We start from the raw sequence: 23,465 nt of genomic DNA on the forward strand, positions 1-23,465 counted from the left end.
TTGTTGGCAAGCTCCGGGTCCCCCCACCCCAGCCCTCCTTCCCCCCCCCCCCCCCCCGCAGCCCGCCCTCGGGGTCCTCCCGCCCTCGGGGCCCTCCCTCCCGCCCTCGGGGCCCTCCCTCCCTCCCTCGGGGTCCGCCCTCCCGGGCCTGCTGCCTCGCCCTGACGCTGGCCACTCAGGCCCACGGCGGCAGGGCCTCGAGACTGGCTAGGAGCGAGCGAGGCTGACCACGCAGCCCCACGTGCCCGACACCGACGCCGACGCCGACACCAGCGAGCCTGAAAGCTGCGGCAGACGCGCCGAGGCTCCCTGGCCCGCGCCCCGCTGTCCCCCCTCGGGCGGTCCCCGGGAGCCCGCCTGCCGCCCCGTGCCCCCCGTCCCGGGCCCGCAGCTCCGGGGCCCACAGCAGGGCGCGTGTTCTGAGGTGCGCTCGTTCCGGGGAGGGCGGCCTCAGCCCGACTCCCCGCGAGGCCCGGAACGGCCCCCGCGGCCGACCTGCTGCCTGCCCCCGACCAAGGAAGGCCCCACGTCCCCGGGTCCCCGGAGCACCCACCGCCACCAGGAGCGGGGCCTCCGCGTGGCCCCCGGGGTGGGTATGGAGCCCCCCCCCCCCCAGCCCTCACGAAGGCCCTCCTTCTCGCCAGCGGGCCTGGGACTTCTCCCCGCGCTGCGCGGAGCCACGGTCCAGCAGCAGCCTCGGGCCAAGCCTGCAGTCCCTGAGCCCCCGCGGGGGCAGCAGCCATGGGGGCAGCCATGTTGGGGCCTCCGAGGCGCGGGAGCAGGGGCCGAGCGGGGCAGGGTGTGTGTGGACCCCCTTTCCCAGGGCAGATGGGGCCGGGGCTTGTCGGGGCGGCGTGCCCGCGGCCTTAACCCGGGACTCCTGGCTCCTGGCCGCGGACGGGCGCGTGGGACCGCCGTCTGGGCTCACCCTAGGCAGGAGCGGTCCGACTAGGCCTCGCCGCCCACCGCGTGGTCAGGAGGAAGTCGTCGAGGGCCACTTCCGGTCATGTGGGTCCGGGCCCCCGGGAAGCCCGCGTGGGCGGGAGGGCTGCGGCGTGCTGGGCGTGTGCTGGGGCGCAGGAGAGCGGCCTGCAGTTTGGCGCGCGCGGGCTTCCGCTGCCTCTGAGCAGCTCGGGGGCCTTCTCCCTCCGCTGCGCTGACGCCACTGCCCTCGGACCGAGGGTCTCATGTCCCTCCCAGCGTCCCCCCGTAGGAAGTGTTTGGGGGCCTCCTCGTGCCTGCCAGGCCTGGGGCTACCCAATCCGATAGTCACCAGGTGATAGCTTTGGGGGAGCACGTGCCCTTTGGTGGGCACTCCCTCAGACGTCTCTCCCTGTCTTTCCTTGGCTCCCCCCTGCAGGAGTTGTGATACCTTCAACCTGCTGAGCTGAAGCCTTGCACCGATGACTTAAATTCTTTGAGACCCCAGATACATAGTGAAGGTTCGCTTTATCGGGGCACCCCTTCTTGTGACCCTCCGCAGCTTTCGTTAGGCGTTTACACCTTATTCCAGTCCTGTTTCAAATAACACAATAGTGTCGCTGTTACTGTAGGTTTGTTACAGCAGAGTATTCCCAACTCCCCCCTTTCTATAGGTCATACTATTGATTTATTTTATCCTTAAGGTACAGTCATTGGTTGCATTGCTCTTATTTTATTTTGAACATAGATACCTTTTTTAACGATGAAAAATAAGAAGATGCTTTATATTCCTTTATTCGCTCCGTGTCTTTCACTGACTCCTTGTGGGTGCGTGGCAAGCTCCCTCTGTTGACTTGAGGTCAGCCCTTCAGATCAATGCCGAATACTCCCTGTGACTCCCCATATGACCTAAAGGTACACTTCTTAGGGATTTCCTGCCTAAGCCCTTCCAGAGATGGCTATAGATAGATGAGAATCTTATAAGTTCCAGTGTTCTGGGATAGAGATCTTGCACTGAGTTCTTCACAGCCCTACAGTTCCTACGTCTGTAACCACCTCCTCTCACCACCACTATGGTCCTCAAAAACTCCATGTAGAAACTGGATTTCTTCTTAGCCTGATAGCTTAGCCTAGGGCCTCTCCTGCCTGACATCACTGTCATTTCTGAAAGTTTCTGGGATAAATTTCTGCCCTATGCATAATTAGTATGATACTTATTATTTTTTGAATACTTTTATTTGTATTTTTGACGTATAAAAATTTACATGCACAATGTGATGTTTTCATATATGCATACACTGAAATGATTATCACAGACATTCAACATACTACTTTCCATAGTTACCATTTTCATGTGTGTTGTAAAAAATCCTGCCATTTTCAACAACATGGATGAATCAGGATGAATTATGCTAAGTGAAACTGGCCAGATGTAGAAACACAAATGTTCTATGATTTCACTTATATGTGGAATCAAAAGAGTAAAGACAGATTAACTCATAGTACCAAAGGACAATGGTGGTCAGCAGAGGCTGGGAGGTGACAAAAGAGGGGAGATATTGATGAAAGGGTACAGTCTTTGTTGTGAGTCAATTCTGGAAACCTGTACAGCCCAGTGACTATAGTTAATATAGTTTTTACATGGGGCACCTGGATGGCTCAGTCAGTTAAGCTTCTGTCTTCAGCTGGTGTTGGCGTCTCAGTGTCCTGGGATCTAGCCCCCTGAGCAGGGAGCCTGCTCTTCCCTCTCCCCTGCCCCTAGTCATCTCTCTCTTATTATCTCTCTCAAATAAATAAATAAAACAATTTTTTTAAAAAATTGTTTATTTACCTGAAATTTACTAAGAGTCTAGATCTCAATAGTTCTTTCTAGTCTGTTTTCATTTGTGCCTTATTAAAAGGACCATAAATATTAAAGGCCCAGTCTTCAGTTACAAAAGAAATGTCAGGTAGTTATTAGGACAATATCTGGACTAATTGACTCAAACCACCCCAGCCAACCCAAACTTTGGTGCTGTCGTGATATTACCCTATAGTCCTGGCACACAGGCTCTGAGGAGCTGCTTCAGTTTCCTCGAGTGAAGCAGTAGAAAATGACTATGCCGGGGCACGCTGGAAAGATCAAGGCTAAAGTACAAACCTTTCCTCCACACAAGTCCTAGTCAGGACATACATAGTGCCCTTCATGGGTTTCACAGTATTGTTGTTGCTGATACTGTTTTGTGTATTTCTTTTGTTTTTCCCAGGGACGAATCTGGGCCCAGGAAACAGCAGCCTGAGATGAGTTTTCATCTTGAAAGCTATAGGTAAGGTGCTAAATCTTTAAATAATTTAAGGAGAATTTGTATCTTTACAGTATTCTCTTGCCCTGAATAAACATATTTTACAGCTCCGTTTGGGCCCTTTTCTTTCTCTATCAGTAAATTTTTTAGTTGCTTCCATAAAGATCTGCAGTTTTGTGAGGTGTCATTTTAGATACTGTTGCTGTTGTAAATGGTATACTGTCCATACGTGTTCTCAACCAGGCTTCTGATTTTACTATAGTGATTTTCTATATACTAGCAATTTGACGTTTGTTATGTATTTGAATATTGTGTTTGCTTATTATTTTAGATATTTTAGTTATGAGATTCATGCTATTACCATCTGTATTATTCATACCTCTTATTATTCTTGTGCATGGTTGTGTCCTGCTATACATTCACATCTGAGTTTGTGGGACCATAATTCTGTGTTTTTCCATACTTTAGTGGGAATGCTTCTAATGTTTCACATTTGTGTATATTTACTGATGATTTTACAATATGGAAATTCCATTCTTAGAAGTTTACTAAAAGTTACTGCCATAAAACTATGCTGAATTCTTATCAAAAGCTTTTTCTTTACCCTTGCACATTGTCAGATGCTTTTCTTTCCATTAGTGAATTCTGATTCATTTTTTCTAACGTAATACCATCTTTGCATTCCTGTGACACAACTTACGTCTTCATTGGCCACTGTATTGCATATGCTATGAAGTTATTTATGTTATTTGTCTCTGTAGGATTAAGCCTAGCTCAAGTACTGTCTTTTCAGGGTATCTTTATTTGGTCTTTGTATGAAGGAGAGCTAAGGCATTACAGTGGGTGAGTCATTTCCCTTCTTTTTGTATGGTTTGGAAGAGTTTATGTAGAAGTTTTATTCATTTCTTCTTCACCATTTGGTGTAAGACTTCAAATTTGGCTAGTCCGGGAACATTTTGAAGCTACCTTGTGTTTTACCCATAATTTTAGTTTGTATGGTTAAATTAAGTTTTCTGTTTCTATATGAACCTATTTAATCATTTATATTTTGCTGAAAAATAGTCCATTTCTCTTGGACTTTTAAATTTAAAGGCATGCTATTTATAATAAAAATCACATTATCATTGGAATTCTCAAACATGTACAACACCGTACAGAGAACAGAGTATTGAGCCCAGTATACCTTGCATTTAGCATCAACAATACTCAGCAGTAACAGGAAGAAACTTAATCAGATTAAACTTATTTGTTTGTTTATTGGTAACACTACTCTAGAGGGGCCACTGTGGACTTCCATTAGGAGATACATAATGTCTGTGATGTGATCCTCTTTGGGGTGATGTTAGCAATCACTGGGGATCATCACCCTCATCCATTAATCCATTAGGGGCTACCGAATGGTAATTCTATCATTCCTTTGTTTCTATTAGCTAAAATAATTCTCTAAGTAGAACTTTTTCCTTATCTACCATTTGTTATCCTGATAGAATGGTAAAAGTATTTATAGTATTACTTACAGCCTGTAAATCTCTTCTACACATATACTTTGTAGAATTTTATTTAATATCACTTGTCTATGCTTCTTTCTTTTGTAACTGGTAAGACCTACAGAAGGTGTTACAGAAATATTTGTGAAGAACTAGCTTTCATTAGTTAGCTTTGCTGTCATCTCATTCATCATTTCTGCATTTATCTTCATTATTTCTACCTTCTAATTATCTGGGTGTATTATGCTTCTGTTTATGTAACTCTTGAGTCATTTGGATGCTTTAAATATTTCTCTGATAAGTCTATTTAGTGCTATCATATCCAAGTAGCATTTGGGCTACTTGTTTCCCACAGGTAATACTGTAGACCTTTATGTGTAGTACTTGAAAATTTTTAAAGTAGAATCAGTCCATTTACTTCTGGAATTTTTTAGCGTGTATGTATATACAGACACATATATGATACGCCTAAATTTTCCTAGGAAAGAAAGGAAGATTTCACATGAAAAAAATCATAGTGTTTTATAAAATTTATCACTCATTGGGCAGCCTGGGTGGTTCAGTGGTTTAGTGCCTCCTTCAGCCCAGGGCCTGATCCTGAAGACCCAGGATCAAGTCCCACGTTGGGTTCCTTGCATGGAGCTTGCTTCTTCCTCTGCCTGTGTCTCTGCTTCTCTCTCTTTCTCTGTGTCTCTCATGAATAAATAAATTTTTAAAAAATCAAAAAAATTTATCACTCACTTATGATAAAGGAACATAATGTTACAAGCAAAGTATATCTACAAAACCACAACTAAAGATAAACTATTAAATCAATAAAAATATTTGTAAAAGTTCTTGAGTAAAAGATCATTATATAAACATACACTTTATTTCTGCAGCAACAAGCAGTTTGACCATGAAATTAAGAAACTAGAACTTATCGAGTACCATAACAAATACCTGGCACCTAATACAAGTATTTATATATAAAATACATATTAAAAATGAAATATATACAACTATTATATAGAGAAATTAGTGAATACCTAAGTAAGTAGAGGATTATCATGTTCATGGAGAGGAGTACTCAATATTGTAAACATGTTAATTCTGCCCAAATTTAACCTACAGTGTATATTAATACCTAGTCTCCCCCAAAAGAAACTATATAGCTTTTGTATATGAAATTTGACAAGCTGATTCTAAACTTTAAAATTACTTGCAAATTACCAAGAACAGTCAAAGAGCACTTGATAAAAATATGAGGACTTTTACTCTACTAGATATTAAGAATTATTTTTTAAAAACTGTAGTAATTAGTGATGCCTGGGTGGCTTAGCAGTTGAGTGGCTGCCTTCGGCTGAGGTCGTGATCCTGGGATCTGGGATCGAGTCTCTCATTGGGCTCCTGCGAGGAGCCTGCTTCTCCCTCTGCCTATGTCCCTGCCTCTCTCTCTGTGTCTCTCATGAATAAATAAATAAATCTTAAAAAAAAACCTAGTAATTATAAATGTGTGCTATATTTGCCAATACAAACAAATAGACTAACAGAACTGAATAGAGTGTCCCACAACACGCACTTCCACATGAACTTTGGATTATTCAAACTGTCATTGTAGAGAGGTAGAAAAAGAACAGATTGTTTACTAAGATATGGCAATGAAACAACTGGAAATTCAAACTGAAAAATAACACAACAGTAACACTTCCCTCACGCTAGACACAAAATTCAATTCTAGAAGGAATTAAATTAGTATTTTTGTTTTCTTTGGGTAAATACCCAATAGAATTATTGGACCTTATGGTAGTTCTATTTTTAGAAAGGTAACTTAATGATGTTGAGCATCTTTTCATGTGTCTGTTGGCCATCTGTACATCTTCTTTGGTAAAATATCTGTTTATTCAGATATATTCTTTAGGCTTAGAACCTTGATATACAAGGGATGAAGAAAGAGGTAATATCTAGATAAATATGGTTGACTGTTCTTGTATTCATTTTCTACTACTGCTGCATAACAAACCAGCACCAGTTTAGCAGGATAAACACAAATTTATTATCTCACAGTTTCTATGTGTAAGATGTTCAGGTAAAACTCAACTGTGGTCTCTGCTTTAGAGTCTCACCTAGCTGCATTAAAGGTGTCATGTGAGCTGTGTTGTCAGCTGAAAGCTAAACTAGAGATAAATCTAAGCTCACATTGTGGCAAAGGTGCTGAGAAGTTTTTGTGTTTTTGTTGTTGTTGTTGCTGGCTATTGGTTAGAGGCCAGGCTGCAATTCCATGATGTGTGACCCATTCCACACTGGCCCTCTCCATAGGCACTTCACAGCACGACAGCCTTTTTCTTTAGGGCCACCAGCACAGCGAGAACATTTCTGTTAACAAAATGGAGTGTTATATAATATCCAGAGTCAGGGGAGTCCCATATCCCCTTTGACCTACATAAGGGCAAATGAAAATTTAAAATAAGAAAAAAGTACAAATATTGAATCATACACACCTGAAGCTAATAAAACACTACATGTCAGTTATACATCAATAAGAAAAAATTTAATTCTTCCTGGTACACATCAAGAAATGAGATTCCTTTTAGAGCATTTATTTGAGAAAACTTGTAAATTCTTTCTCTGCTGCACTGAAACCTTTGTAACTCCTACAAGCTGATTATGCTTCTTGCCAGTTTACAGCTTAGGAATTTTTGCTCAAGTAACTGGGAGTGAGGACCTTGAATGGAAACATTAAATCAAATAGCACCCCAATCTCCCAGTCTCCATTGAAGCTTAACTTCAGTGCCTGTCTCCGAGTTGTAAAAACAAAACAAAACAAACAAACAAAAAAAACCTCTCTTGTCATAAAGAAATGAGAAGTTGTTTTTCTTTTCCCTATTTTGATAAAGGCAAGATGCTAACAAAGATGCTCTGCCTCGCCCCAAATTACCGGTGATTTTAGGATGAACTGTGTGTAGTAAAGGGTGCTGTAAGTCCTCTGACTTGAGGAATAGTTACTATTAGCTTAAGATCATGGACAGATAAGTTGTATCTGTTTGGCTATATAAAAGGGTGAGCTATCTTTCTGTTTTAGCAATCTCTTTAGCAAGGTGATGGATATCACATTCTGGTTCAATGCTTATTAAATAATAAAACTGTTTACTCTCTTTCCTATGTTTTGTGGAGAGGCATTTCTGAGTGGGCAGGAGCTTTTGTTTTCAATTAACTACCCCAAGAAACCTGGCGATGAGGATAAGATTTCTGGAAGTTCCTGAAACTAGTGAATAAGCAGCTGTTCTGTGGACACACAATAGTCAGTTAAGAGATCTCAACTTATAGTCTCCCTTCTAGCTCTCTGCTCTTTTAGAATATCAGAAAAACCAACCTCTTTGCTTTCAAGATTTTACTATTAAATAAGCATGAGAATAAGGGCTCTAAGATCCCATGAGGATCACCATTAGCTTTGATTATAGAAAAATACGGGAAGCTGGTAATGTTGCCTACAATTCTGTCTTTAACCTGTCATCTCTTTATCACATTAAGAATGGTATACCTCTAAGAGTCTAGTCTTGCAGTGGCCTGAGGACACTTCATTTAATTTGTATAAATTAACATATTTGCAGAAGTTCTCAAAAGAGCCTCATTTCAACCAAATGAGTTATTGGTAGATATAGGATTCCTATCATTCACACAGGAAAGTTAAATAGGAGTTGAATAGCCAGAAGGAAAAATTGAAAAAGAAAAAAAAAAAAAGGAAGAGGAAATCAGAGAATTAAAGGCCCTCTCTCAGCTATTCCTGCTCTCTGCTCCCCTGCTTCTCTTTATTTTGCCCTATATTAAATCAAGTCCTGGAAGGAAGGGGAGGCAGTGATCTTCTAGATGCGATGTTCCCCTCGCTAGTGGGCTTCTCGACACAGAGGGACTAAGGCAGGACTCAGTTTACTGCTAATGAATCACTTGCCCTGTTTGAGGACACAGGTTTGTGTATGTCAGGCTCGAGCCTGGGGCCACTTTATGTTTTAGCCAAGATTCTACCTACAAGATTCCCGTGTCATCCACATACCCTGTAAACAGGGAAGCAGGAATGATAAAGAAACATGATCACAGGATACTTGAGAGCTTGAATAAAAGATGAGCCCTCATATAAAGGCAACAGCATCAAGAGTAATTGAACTAGTCACTTGGGACAAAGAAACAAAAAATGGTATTAAGCTGATAAATGTCAATATGGGAAGGTTAATCAAAAAAACATATAATTGACATTTTTCTTACTTCAATATGAGAAAAACCAGCCCTTCCTATTAAGACCGCCGGCATTTTTCTTTTTTTTTTTTAAATGTGGGGTAGCCTGTTTATTGACCAGACGTTTAGTGGCTCTGAGCAGTGTGGGAGCTGGGCTACAAGCCAAGGCAATATTCTTCCCTGCATCCCGGGTGCCCCATGGACCACACGGCCCCACACAACCAGGTGTACCTGGTCTGAGACGCGAGGCCTCAGGGCCCTGTCAGCAGCAGGTCCCAGCCTGTAACAAATCTGTTACTTAGGAGGACAGACCAAGTGTCACCCCATTTGCTTTGGGATGCAAGTTCACTCCAGCCCCAATATATAGAGATAAACAAAGGCTATTATTCCTGGAAGCTTGTCCTCAAGGCTTAAAAGCAGAGTCATGTGCAGTCAGTAAACACTGAAAGTTCAAACTGTACCCTTTGACAGGTGTCTCTTAATAAGATTTTGATACTAGATAATGGCCATTGGTGTCTGCATTTAGCATGTGGGAAGAATTATTTGGGGAGATGGAGCAGTTACTCAAGGGCCTAAGCAATCATGTAGATGTTACTTATATAACTAAGGGAAACTCAGGAGAAATACAACTCTTAGTAAAAAAATTTAGATTAGCAGGCTCTAGAGTTAAGCTCCCCCTTAGGCTTGGACTGGGTAATATTTTATAAGGAATTACAGAATGGTAATCAGATAGTTAGTTATCGAAAGCTTAAGCAATAAAGCATCACAATTGGTAAAATTAATATATGATAGAGAAGTTTTGCATGTTGATAATCGAGCATCTGCTTTAACCATTCACTATTAGTATGATATATTTAAAGATTTTTCCCCCAAGGCAAATAATGTACTGAATTTATCCTGCTCTATTTCTGTAACTGCCTGCTTTATAATTTACTATGGATTTTTTGGCTATTTAGATGGTTGCACTTTGCCCAGAGAAGGGTAGAAACGGCAATGGAGAGAATTTGTAAAACTGTACTGTTACTATTCTGTAGTAACAAAGGGGAAGGTATTATAAGGATAAATAAATTTAAAAAGTTTTATTCTTGTGCCAAAAAAAGGAGGGTGGTGAGACTTCCCCACCCCTTTTTAAATAGCATTACTTTAGAAAAAAATGTAAATAAAAAACCTTTCTCTTTGAAAAGCTAAAGAAGCTTCTTACCAATTTCACATCCCAGGAATGTTTTCCTTTGGATAAAGGCTATCACAGAGGACCACCCCAATGACCAGGTACATTTAGGAAGTAATAGGTGTGACACATGGAGACATCAAGTCCTCTTCCTTGTGGACTAGTTCTCTTTGCTCTTGAGAAGACGTATAGAATGGGTTGTATCTTTTTGGTGACATAGAAGAGTAAGATTTATTTTTGACTTAGCTTTTTCTTTTGTTGCTTGCCTGGGCTGTACATCATAGTCCAGTTTAATGCCTATTCCATAATAAAATTTTGTTCTTTCCTAGATGATAATGTTGAATACTACCTGAGCCCTGCGATCCAGGACAACAGTGAAGTTTAAGAAGTCCTTTGAGTTCCAGCAAACAGCTTGCTTCAAAGATCTGGTCTCCGTATGACTTAGGTAAGCAAAGGAGCAGCCACACGTCTAACCTGTGACAAGGCCAGACACAGATCCTCAAAAATCCTGTTCTTGGCCTCATGAATGGTTAGCTCAACTGCTTGTCACCACTAAGTTGAAACAAATGCTTATTAGCCCAGCTTTGATGAAGCTTCTCTTCCTCCTCCAGGGCCACCCTCAGCTGAGCCAGCATACTATCCGTCTTGCGGATACGCTGGCCTCGGGGTAAAATAGTCTCTGATCCTCTATCCAATCACACTATCCTTTATCCTGCTTCCCCACATACAGCTTTGTGTATCCGCTCTCCAAAAGGAAAAGCTTTTGGCCTAACTAATACTTGGCATCCTTACAGATCTTATGGGTGTAGATTCTCCCTACTGCAATAGTTCCTTTTCTACCTTTGCAATAATCCTTTATAAAGAAAGGTCTTTCCTTACTAAATCTGATTTTTTATTTTACATGTTTTGTGGAGACGAATTTTTGAGTCAGCATGATAGTTTTCTCATTATTTCCCCAACACATATAAAGTAATACAATCATATGGGTGATCTCATCATCTTTGTTATAATATGTTGGTTAGAAGCAAGTCACAGGCTCTACCTAACCTTAAGGATATGAGTACACAAAAGCATGATCACCAGGAGATGTGGACCATAGGAACCCCATGAGATTCTGTTTGCCACAGTCCACCCTCTGGGCCCCAAAGTCGCATGTCTCTACTGTATGTAAACTCCATTCACCCTCTCCCAAGATTCCAAAACATCTTATTCCATTACATCAACTCAAAATCCAACTCTTATCATCTAAATCTCTAAGTCTAGGTGCAGATGATGAGGCTCTTGGGATGAAGTTTATTAAGCATACGTTTTGGGCAGAGTAAATCTCTATTTGTGGACCTGTGAAGCAAGGAGATAGGTCATCCGTCCTGACACAGCCAATGGATAATGGCAGGATAGGAATAGGATCACATCTGCAGACACTTTTGTTTGGAAACAAGCAAATGGGAAGTACAGGAGTCAGTGGACAATAGCACTTCTAAAATACTACTAAGGAACATAGATTTCAAAGCCTAAGAATAATTCCTCTGGCTATAACCTCCATCTTAGAGTTCTTATATCCATCTTCTGAGTCATCCTTCTTTTTATTTTTTAAGAAATCTTTACACCCAATGTGGGGCTCTAATTCACGGCCTGAGATCAGGAGTCACGTCTCTATGGACTGAACCAGTCAGGTGCCCCTCATCTTTCCTTTTTTTAAATGGAAGATAGCATGTATTTGCAGTTGATAACATAAAACAATTAGTTCACAAACTGTGATTACATGCACTGAGGCAAGTACTTGGTAACACCTACCTTGCCTCTCCCAGTGGAAACTTTCTCTTCAGTTTATTCAGGATTCAAGAGGAACTGTGAAGAGCCATTCTACATTCTATGCTTTAATCTCTCAACACTGAGACACACCATCCGAGGGTCTCCCATAGCCTTACCTCACCTACCACATAATTAAGCTTAAAACTTCCTTTCCACTGAAAAACTTTTTTCTCAAATGTCCAAATGAACACCTACCTGCTCTCACCTGGACTTGCAGCTTTTCCATCTGTCTACTACCCTGATATCTCATAGCTTCCAACTCCTCCTAGACACAAAATCCATAGCAACCTCAAGAATATCTACATGTCTTCCAAAGAGCACATGTTCAGCTAATGTTTAGAGAATAAATGAGCCAATGAACATGTTATCTAATTCAAGTTTTAATTTCTCCTGCATTCTTGGATAAGTTAAGCAAATTCATATATGCATCTTTTATTTTTTTATTTAAATTTTTATTTATTTATGATAGTCACACAAAGAGAGAGAGAGAGAGAGAGAGAGAGAGAGAGGCAGAGACATAGGCAGAGGGAGAAGCAGGCTCCATGCACCAGGAGCCCGACGTGGGATTCGATCCCGGGTCTCCAGGATCGTGCCCTGGGCCAAAGGCAGGCACTAAACCGCTGCGCCACCCAGGGATCCCTGCATCTTTTAATTTTAGAGTGATGGACTGAAAAGATAGTCAGCTATCTTTAAACCCAAGATGTTTCCAAAGAAACATCTACTCAATGAAATGATACCCTGTTCCATATCATTAAATAAGAGGGAAGAGTTCCCATGCAGCCTGGGTGGCTCAGCGGTTCAGTGCCGCCTTCAGCCCAGGGCGTGATCCTGGGGACCCGGGATCGAGTCCCATATCAGGTTTCCTGCATGGAGCCTGCTTCTCCCTCTGCCTGTGTCTCTGCCTCTCTTTCTCTCGCAAATAAATAAAATCTTTTTAAAAAAAGAGAGAGAGAGAGAGAAGTGTTCCCAAATTTCTTTTGAAATTACGTATCTCCTACCCTTAAACCTGACACACAGCAATAAGAGAGTTTGGGTCCAAGAAGGTGACATAGGAAGACCATGAACTTCTACATCTATCTACAGAATAGTTCCTCCTGAAGCAGAACTAAGAGCTGACTGAACAGCATCTGCACAACAGAAGACCATAAAGAGAATGGCAAGAGAGATGAAGAGACGGTAGTCTATTGTCAATGTGTGGGAAGGGATAATGTGTGTGTGTGGTGGAGGAAAGGGACAATATGAAACTGTAGTATAATGTAGTATCTGGGTATGGAGAAGGGAAGGGATAGTGCAACATGTGCATAGAGAAGGGAAGGGAAGAGATAGTGTGATTGGGGAGGGAGGTAAAGAAAGTTTGTGGGATGGAGAAGGGTAGAGAAGGGATGTGGAGACCGAGAAAATTAAGGCCATTCCACCTTAAGTTCAGTGTTAGCACAAGTACAGCCATCTTAGGCCCCTGTGAATAAGAGCTGAAATTTACATTATTTCAATTACAGGAAAAAAACAGCTTACAGCTTAACGCCCTAGAAAGCCCCATATTAGAATGAGAACAGAGCTCAACTCCCATGGTAGAAAGTCCCATATCAGAATGAGAACAGAGCTCAATGCCCTTGAGAGCCCCAAGTCAGAATGTAAACAGAACTTGAGAAATTCCTCCACCCCTTCTGGAGGTCCCCTAGACCAGCCCATAAAACTAAGCTGGAACCCACCTCGGAGTCCAAGTCCCTGCTCCCCTGTGTCGAGTATACTTGGACCCAAGCTCGAGCTTGTAAATAAACCCTCATGTGCTTGCATCGGTGTTGGCTCCTTGGTGGTTTCTCAGATACGTAATCTTGGGCACAACACGGACAGTGGAGTGTAGATGCAGAGACAGAAGGGAAGGATAGAGTAGTGTCGTTTGTGTGCCCGTCTGTATGCATAGAAAAGGGGGGAAAGTGTATAAATACAGTAGTGTGTATGTTTGGAGAAAGGATAGTGTAGAATGTGCAGAGAAGGAAGGGAAAAGAATTTTATGTGTTTGTGGCTAAGGAAAAGGGAAGAGAAGTGAGAAGATTGTGGAGAAGGGATGAGTAGGGATAGGGTAGTGGGTATGTTTAGAGAAGGAAGGAGATAGGATAGAAGTTGTATGTAGGGAAGAGAATGGATAGGGTAGTGTATGTGTTTTAGAAAAGGGAACAAAGGGCACAATGGGAAGGGATAGTGTAGTGGTGTATGTGCATGTGTATATAGAAGGAAAGGGGAGAGAATGGAATAAACGGTTTGCAGAGGTGGAGAGGAAGGGATACTGTAGTTCAGGTGAGTAAAGAATGGAAGGAAAAAACTGGAAAGTCTAGTAGTGTTGTGTGTGTGTGCTATGTGGAAAAGGGAAGGAAAACAAGAGTAGAGCGTGTGTGCATGTAGGAGAAAAGGAGGTAACACACAAGAGGGCAGAAACAGTGTAGCGGAGAAGGACTGGTGTAGTGTCCTGTGTATGTGGGAACAGGGAGATGGGAAACTGGGAAAAGACAATGTAGCATTGTGTGTATTTAGAGAACAGAAGGGAAAAGAAAAGGAAGTGATCATGTGTGTATGTATAGATGGCTGTGGAGAAATGATCAGGGAAGATGAGTGAGGGTACAGTGTCAGTGTGTGTGTAGGAAAAGAGGAAGGTAGAGGGGATAATGTGTGTGGAGATGAGAAGAGAGGCAAGGGATGGTGCTGTGTGTGACTGTCTAAAGGAAGGGTAAGGCTGGACAGTGTGTGAGAAGGATGGAAGAGTAAAAAAAGGGGAAGGGAGGAAGGGATAGAACAGGGTAGCGTGGCTGAGGAGGGAAGGGAGGGGAAATGGGAAAGGACAGTGCACTCGTGTGTTAGTGTGTGGGGGGGTAGGTGTCGAAGGGAGAGTGTAGTGTGGGTGTGTGGAGAAGGGAAAGGTGGGAAATGGGACCATGGCGTGAATGTGAAGAGAGGGGAGGAAAACAAAAGGAAAAGCATCATGTGTGTAAGAGGAGAAGGGAAGGGAAGAAAAAAGGGAGTGTGTAGTGTGTGTGTGTGTGTGTGTGTGTGTGTGTGGCTAAAAGGCGGGAAGGGAAGAGAAGGGAGAGCATAGTAGGTGTACAAGAGGGAAGGCTAAAGCAGGAAGAGAATGGAAGGTTTAGTGTGGTGTGTATGGAAAAAGGAAGGGAAGGGAAGAAAAGGGAGAGAGTAGCACAAGCGGAGACAGAAGAGGAAGAAGAAGAGTGCAGAGCAGGGATGGTGTGGTGCGGAGAAGGGCAGAAGTGGGATTGTGCCGTGTGTGTGTGTGTGTGTGTGTGTGTGTGTGTGTAGAACAGTGGGGAAAGGAAAGTATGGAGGGGATAGTGCTGTGTGCACACGCTCCTGCGGAAGGAAGGAAGGGAGGGAGGGAGGGAGGGAGGGAGGGAGGGAGGGATGGGAACAGAAGGCACAGGGCACAGTAGTGGGGGGGGAGGGGAGGGGAGGGGAGGGGAGTGTACTTGTGAAGAAGGGAAGGGACAGTGAAGAGTGTGTGCTGAGACTGCTCTTCCACCACAAACTGAAAAAAAAAAAAAGAAAAGAAAAAACTAAACAAACCAGCCAACCCTTGCTACAATTCCTTTTTGCTCTCTCTTCCTTACTTTTGAACCCTCGTCATATTGGTATGGGAAGGACTATGGACATTCTAAGTGACCTTTCTTAAGCCCCCAGGACTTTACTCTTTCTGGTCTCCCTGTGGGCTCCAGAGCATGGAGGATCTCTGGCACCTGGTGGGACATGGGGTACTTTTCCTGTACCAGATCTCTGGTCGTGTGCTTCCTGGGCTCCCGGAGATGAAGGGCTTCCTCCCAGCCCGTATCCCCGTTATATTCATGAAGGTCACATGCAGGAGAGCCATCTGGAGACTAATCTCGGGCATCTGCTGCCCTATTCAAGCTCCCATTGTTAGTGACATCCGTTTTTGCTGACAGGGTAATAGAAGTGCTTGGAAGGGCACACTTCTTTGAAGTTAAGGGAAAAGACTAGCTTCAAGTGCTCAGAGGCATTCTAGAAGATCACAAGGAAGGGCTCCTTGTATTCTTTTCAGCATGTCTGCCTTCGTAATGGGTGTTCATTTTATATTTGAGCAAAAGGAAGTACACCAACAAAGTTACCTTCTTGATTAGAAAGTCTCAACGTGATCATGCACCCAGATATCTACCAATGCTGTGTGTGTGAGTATGCGTGCACATGTATATATACACAATCACAAGTTTGCTTAGAAAAATACTAGCCTTACCAAGTGTGATTTCCTGTGATATTTGCTAATTCTAACCTATACACTATATTAATATAATAATAAAGGCCTGTACTTACCTTTAAGGAAGTTTCAGATGTGCTGTCCTTAAACAACCCCACAGATACCGCCACCAGTGGTCTCTGGTGCTTTCTCAGATTCACTCAGTGAAGTAGTAGAAATTGTTTGCCATAATACACACTGGGAAGATACAGGGGCAGAACTTTAAAATTTTTCCTCCATTGATATTATCACATGCATTTATTGCAGGCTGCAGGACCACACCAACTGTAAGATACACAACTCATTTCCACCATATACTGGGGGAAAATGCTTACAAATCACCTATCTGATCAAAGACTCATGCTTTGTTTTCTTTGGCATATAGCTAAAGATACTTTTATCACATGCATATCACATATCACCCCCCTCCCCCAAAAAAGTTCTGGGTTTTTTTTAGATTTAATTTATTTATTTGATTGGGGGATAGGGAAAACAAAAGGCAAAGGGAGAAGCAGGATCCCCGAGGAGCAGAGAGCTTGATCTCAGGACCGTGGGATCATGACCTGAGCCGAAGGCAGACACTTAACTGACTGAGCCACCCAGGCGCCCCCCCAACATTATTTAACAACAAGAAACAATCTAATTAGAAAATGAGGGGGGGTAGCCCTGGTGGCTCAGAGGATTAGCGCCATCTTCAGCCCAGGACATGATCCTGGAGACCCGGGATCAAGTCCCGCATCAGGCTCCCTGCATGGAGCCTGCTTCTCCATCTGCCTGTGTCTCTGCCTCTCTGTCTCTGTCTCTCATGAGTAAATAAATAAAATCTTTTTTAAAAAATGAGCATAAGGCTTGAACACACAGTTCACAGAGGATATACAGATAGTAAATATGGAGATGACAAAATAGTCACATCATTATCCATTAGTATAACATAACTTTAAGCCACAATATACTACTACGTACCTACTAGAATAGGTAAAATAGAAATTACTGAAAATATCAAGTGCTGATGAGCGTATAGAACAGCTAGACCTGATGTTCACTGATGGTGAACTCACCTCACTGATGGTGAGGATGTAAAATGGTCCAGGATCTCTGGAAATCAATTTACTAGTTTCTTTCAAAGTTAAATGTATACCTACTGTATAACAGAATATTTACCCTAGAGAGCCTTGTGAAAATTTACCCTAGAGAAATGAAAATATATGTTCACACAAAACACCATACACAAACGTACATAATGACCGTATTGGTAATAGCCCCAAACCAGAGATGCTAATCCCAACCTCCTTCAATGGCTAGATGGATAAACTGTTGTACTGGGAATAGTATTCAGCAATGAAAAGGGATATACTACTTACCCTCACAATTTAGGTGGATCCCAAGTGCATTGTGCTAACTGAAAAGGCCCATTTCATAAAATTATGTAATTTTTAGTTCCATTTGTATTAACGGTTTCAGAAAAGAAAAATTATACTGACAAAGAATAGATCATTGCTTGCAAAGGAAATAGGGGATGGGGATTAAAGAGTACACTCAGAGGGGGGGCAAGATGGCAGAAGAGTAGGGTCCCCAAATCACCTGTCCCCACCAAATTACCTAGATAACCTTCAAGTCATCCTGAAAATCTACGAATTCGGCCTGAGATTTAAAGAGAGATCAGCTGGAACGCTACAGTGAGAAGAGTTCGCGCTTCTATCAAGGTAGGAAGACGGGGGGAAAAGAAATAAAGAAACAAAAGGCATCCGAGGGGGAGGGGCCCCGCGAGGAGCCGGGCTGAGGCCGGGGCGAGTGTCCCCAGGACAGGAGAGCCCCGTCCCCGAGGAGCAGGAGCTGCACCGACCTTCCCGGGCGGAAAGGGGCTCGTGGGGAGTTGGAGCAGGACCCAGGAGGGCGGGGATGCCCTCGGGCTCCCGGGGACACTAACAGACACCTGCGCCCCGGGAGAGTGCGCCGAGCTCCCTAAGGGGCGGGGGGGGGGGCGGGGCGGCTCGGGCGGCGGCTCCGCAGAGGGGGCTGCGGGGCGGGAGCGCCAATCCAACAGCACAGGCCCGGGAGCACAGGGCGCCGAGACACAGCCCAGGATCCAGGATCCGGCCTCCCCCGGGACAGGCAGAGGCCGGGAGGGCCCAGGACAGCAAGGACGCCCCTGCCCCGAGCTGAGCAGATCAGCGGCCCCGCCCCGGAGCCTCCAGGCCCTGCAGACGGAGAGCTCCGGAGTTCCTGCGGGGGCTGAATCCAGGTTTCCAGAGCTGGCCCCGCCACTGGGGTTGTTCCTCCTGCAGCCTCACGGGGTACACAACCCCCACTGAGCCCTGCACCAGGCAGGGGGCAGAGCAGCTCCCCCAAGTGCTAACACCTGAAAATCAGCACAACAGGCCCCTCCCCCAGAAGACCAGCTAGACGGACAAGTTCCAGGGGAGTCAAGGGACTTAAAGTACACAGAATCAGAAGATACTCCCCCGTGGTTTGTTTTTTCTTTTTTTTTCTTCTTTTTGATTTCTGATTGCTTCCCCCACCCTTTTTTTTCACCTTTCTTTTTCTTTCTCTTTTTCTTCTCTTTTTTCCTTTTTTCTTCCTTTTTCTTTTTTCTTTTTCTCTTTTCTTTCCTTCTCTCTCTCTCTTTTTCTCCTTTTCCCAATACAACTTGTTTTTGGCCACTCTGCACTGAGCAAAATGACTAGAAGGAAAACCTCACCTCAAAAGAAAGAATCAGAAACAGTCCTCTCTCCCACAGTTACAAAATCTGGATTACAATTCAATGTCAGAAAGCCAATTCAGAGCACTATTATACAGCTACTGGTGGCTCTAGAAAAAAGTATAAAGGACTCAAGAGACTTCATGACTGCAGAATTTAGATCCAATCAAGCAGAAATTAAAAATCAATTGAATGAGATGCAATCCAAACTAGAAGTCCTAACAATGAGGGTTAACGAGGTGGAAGAACGAGTGAGTGACATAGAAGACAAGTTGATGGCAAAGAGGGAAACTGAGGAAAAAAGAGACAATTAAAAGACCATGAAGACAGACTAAGGGAAATAAACGACAGCCTGAGGAAGAAAAACCTACGTTTAATTGGGGTTCCCGAGGGCGCCGAAAGGGCCAGAGGGCCAGAATATGTATTTGAACAAATCCTAGCTGAAAACTTTCCTAATCTGGGAAGGGAAACAGGCATTCAGATCCAGGAAATAGATCCCCCCCTAAAATCAATAAAAACCGTTCAACACCTCGACATTTAATAGTGAAGCTTGCAAATTCCAAAGATAAAGAGAAGATCCTTAAAGCAGCAAGAGACAAGAAATCCCTGACTTTTATGGGGAGGAGTATTAGGGTAACAGCAGACCTCTCCACAGACACCTGGCAGGCCAGAAAGGGCTGGCAGGATATATTCAGGGTCCTAAATGAGAAGAACATGCAACCAAGAATACTTTATCCAGCAAGGCTCTCATTCAAAATGGAAGGAGAGATAAAGAGCTTTCAAGACAGGCAGGAACTGAAAGAATATGTGACCTCCAAACCAGCTCTGCAAGAAATTTTAAGGGGGACTCTTAAAATTCCCCTTTAAGAAGAAGTTCAGTGGAACATTCCACAAAAACAAGGACTGAATAGATATCATGATGACACTAAACTCATATCTTTCAATAGTAACTCTGAACGTGAACAGGCTTAATGACCCCATCAAAAGGTGCAGGGTTTCCGACGATAAAAAAGCAGGACCCATCTATTTGCTGTCTACAAGAGACTCATTTTAGACAGAAGAACACCTACAACCTGAAAATAAAAGGTTGGAGAACCATTTACCATTCAAATGGTCCTCAAAAGAAAGCAGGGGTAGCCATCCTTATATCAGATAAACTAAATGTTACCCCGAAGACTGTAGTGAGAGATGAAGAGGGACACTATCTCATACTTAAAGGATCTATCCAACAAGAGGACTTAACAATCCTCAATATATATGGCCCGAATGTGGGAGCTGCCAAATATTTAAACCAATTAATAACCAAAGTGAAGAAATACTTAGATAATAATACACTTATACTTGGTGACTTCAATCTAGCTCTTTCTACCCTCGATAGGTCTTCTAAGCACAACACATCTCCAAAGAAATGAGAGCTTTAAATGATACACTGGACCAGATGGATTTCACCGATATCTACAGAACTTTACATCCAAACTCATCTGAATACACATTCTTCTCAAGTGCACATGGAACTTTCTCCAGAATAGACCACATACTGGGTCACAAATCGGGTCTGAACCGATACCAAAAGATTGGGATCATCCCCTGCATATTCTCAGACCATAATGCTTTGAAATTAGAACTAATACACAAGAAGTTTGGAAGGACCTCAAACACATGGAGGTTAAGGACCATCCTGCTAAAAGATGAAAGGGTCAACCAGGAAATTAAGGAAGAATTAAAAAGATTCATGGAAACTAATGAGAATGAAGATACAACCGTTCAAAATCTTTGGGATGCAGCAAAAGCAATCCAAAGGGGGAAATACATCGCAATGCAAGCATCCATTCCAAAATTGGAAAGAACTCAAATACAAAAGCTAACCTTACACATAAAGGAGCTAGAGAAAAAACAGCAGATGGACCCTACACCCAGCAGAAGAGGAGTTAATTAAAATTTGAGCAGAACTCAATGAAATCGAGACCAGAAGAACTGTGGAACAGATCAACAGAACCAGGAGTTGGTTCTTTGAAAGAATTAATAAGATAGATAAACCATTAGCCAACCTTATTAAAAAGAAGAGAGAGAAGACTCAAATGAATAAAATCATGAATGAGAAAGGAGAGATCACTACCAACACCAAGGAAATACAAACGATTTTAAAAACATATTATGAACAGCTATACGCCAATAAATTAGGCAATCTAGAAGAAATGGACGCATTCCTGGAAAGCCACAAACTACCAAAACTGGAACAGGAAGAAATAGAAAACCTGAACAGGCCAATAACCAGGGAGGAAATGGAAGCGGTCATCAAAAACTTCCCAAGACACAAGAGCCCAGGGCCAGATGGCTTCCCAGGGGAATTCTATCAAACGTTTAAAGAAGAAATCATACCTATTCTACTAAAGCTGTTTGGAAAGATAGAAAGAGATGGAGTACTTCCAAATTCGTTCTATGAGGCCAGCATCACCTTAATTCCAAAACCAGACAAAGACCCCACCAAAAAGGAGAATTACAGACCAATATCCCTGATGAGCATGGATGCAAAAATTCTCAACAAGATACTAGCCAATAGGATCCAACAGTACATTAAGAAAATTATTCACCATGACCAAGTAAGATTTATCCCTGGGACACAAGGCTGGTTCAACACTCGTAAAACAATCAATGTGATTCATCGTATTGGCAAGAGAAAAACCAAGAACCATATGATCCTCTCATTAGATGCAGAGAAAGCATTTGACAAAATACAGCATCCATTCCTGATCAAAACTCTTCAGAGTGTAGGGATAGAGGGAACATTCCTCGACATCTTAAAAGCCATCTACGAAAAGCCCACAGCAAATATCATTCTCAATGGGGAAGCACTGGGAGCCTTTCCCCTAAGATCAGGAACAAGACAGGGATGTCCACTCTCACCACTGCTATTCAACATAGTATTGGAAGTCCTAGCCTCAGCAATCAGACAACAAAAAGACATTAAAGGCATTCAAATTGGCAAAGAAGAAGTCAAACTCTCCCTCTTCGCCGATGACATGATACTCTACATAGAAAACCCAAAAGCCTCCACCCCAAGATTGCTAGAACTCATACAGCAATTTGGTAGCGTGGCAGGATACAAAATCAATGCCCAGAAATCAATGGCATTTCTATACACTAACAATGAGACTGAAGAAAGAGAAATGAAGGAGTCAATCCCATTTACAATTGCACCCAAAAGCATAAGATACCTAGGAATAAATCTAACCGAAGAGGTAAAGGATCTATACCCTAAAAACTATAGAACACTTCTGATAGAAATTGAGGAAGACACAAAGAGATGGAAAAATATTCCATGCTCATGGATTGGCAGAATTAATATTGTGAAAATGTCAATGTTACCCAGGGCAATTTACACGTTTAATGCAATCCCTATCAAAATACCATGGACTTTCTTCAGAGAGTTAGAACAAATTATTTTAAGATTTGCGTGGAATCAGAAAAGACCCCGAATAGCCAGGGGAATTTTTAAAAAGAAAACCATATCTGGGGGCATCACAATGCCAGATTTCAGGTTGTACTACAAAGCTGTGGTCATCAAGACAGTGTGGTACTGGCACAAAAACAGACACATAGATCAATGGAACAGAATAGAGAACCCAGAAGTGGACCCTGAACTTTATGGTCAACTAATATTCGATAAAGGAGGAAAGACTATCCATTGGAAGAAAGACAGTCTCTTCAATAAATGGTGCTGGGATAATTGGACATCCACATGCAGAAGAATGAAACTAGACCACTCTCTTTCACCATACACAAAGATAAACTCAAAATGGATGAAAGATCTAAATGTGAGACAAGATTCTATCAAAATCCTAGAGGAGAACACAGGCAACACCCTTTTTGAACTGGGCCACAGTAATTTCTTGCAAGATACATCCACGAAGGCAAAAGAAACAAAAGCAAAAATGAATTATTGGGACTTCATCAAGATAAGAAGCTTTTGCACAGCAAAGGATACAGTCAACAAAACTAAAAGACAACCTACAGAATGGGAGAAGATATTTGCAAATGACGTATCAGATAAAGGGCTAGTTTCCAAGATCTATAAAGAACTTATTAAACTCAACACCAAAGAAACAAACAATCCAATCATGAAATGGGCAAAAGACATGAAGAGAAATCTCACAGAGGAAGACATAGACATGGCCAACATGCACATGAGAAAATGCTCCGCATCACTTGGCATCAGGGAAATACAAATCAAAACCACAATGAGATACCACCTCACACCAGTGAGAATGGGGAAAATTAACAAGGCAGGAAACCACAAATATTGGAGAGGATGCGGAGAAAAGGGAACCCTCTTACACTGTTGGTGGGAATGTGAACTGGTGCAGCCACTCTGGAAAACTGTGTGGAGGTTCCTCAAAGAGTTAAAAATAGACCTGCCCTATGACCCAGCAATTGCACTGTTGGGGATTTACCCCAAAGATACAGATGCAGTGAAACGCCGGGACACCTGCACCCCGATGTTTATAGCAGCAATGGCCATGATAGCCAAACTGTGGAAGGAGCCTCGGTGTCCACTGAAAGATGAATGGATAAAGAAGATGTGGTCTATGTATACAATGGAATATTCCTCAGCTATTAGAAACGACAAATACCCACC

The 23,465-nt window shown here is 42.9% G+C and overlaps 1 long non-coding RNA gene across 1 annotated transcript; it reads left to right on the forward strand.

Annotated features, from left to right (window-relative positions):
• The first annotated feature begins 162 nt into the window (after positions 1-162).
• LOC140628628 (uncharacterized) lies at positions 163-14,647 on the forward strand. Its single transcript, XR_012026668.1, has 6 exons — positions 163-1,008; positions 1,361-1,442; positions 3,168-3,227; positions 10,397-10,512; positions 12,963-13,055; positions 13,376-14,647. It is a non-coding gene; the product is annotated as an uncharacterized lncRNA (long non-coding RNA).
• Positions 14,648-23,465: the final 8,818 nt, after the last annotated feature.

This window comes from Canis lupus, chromosome X (genome assembly GCF_048164855.1).
Source record: "Canis lupus baileyi chromosome X, mCanLup2.hap1, whole genome shotgun sequence".
Taxonomy (NCBI): domain Eukaryota; kingdom Metazoa; phylum Chordata; class Mammalia; order Carnivora; family Canidae; genus Canis; species Canis lupus.